The 278-nt window shown below is 39.2% G+C and overlaps 1 pseudogene; it reads left to right on the top strand.

Moving 5' to 3' along the window:
• Window positions 1-278, top strand: part of LOC119588959 — a 58,988-nt pseudogene that overhangs the window by 11,507 nt on the left and 47,203 nt on the right.

The raw sequence follows: 278 nt of genomic DNA on the forward strand, positions 1-278 counted from the left end.
GACAATATAATAGTCCCCTGACATAAAGTGACTATTTTGTTGAATTTTAATTCAAGAAACATATTTGAAGGAGCCCTTGTCAGCACACACATGCATATGAGACTCCTTAGATAGACTGGTTGTTAGAGCACAGGATTCCAACCCAAGTGGTCCATAAGGTTCTATGTAGTAATTGCAAAATTCTTGTGTAACCCAATTTCGTGGTCGAGGGCAAGATGTAGATGTTAGTTAATTTGCTGATGTTGTTCAAGTGGTAGCTTTTCTGTGCTGTGCTGTGC

This window comes from Penaeus monodon, chromosome 24 (genome assembly GCF_015228065.2).
Source record: "Penaeus monodon isolate SGIC_2016 chromosome 24, NSTDA_Pmon_1, whole genome shotgun sequence".
NCBI lineage: Eukaryota > Metazoa > Arthropoda > Malacostraca > Decapoda > Penaeidae > Penaeus > Penaeus monodon.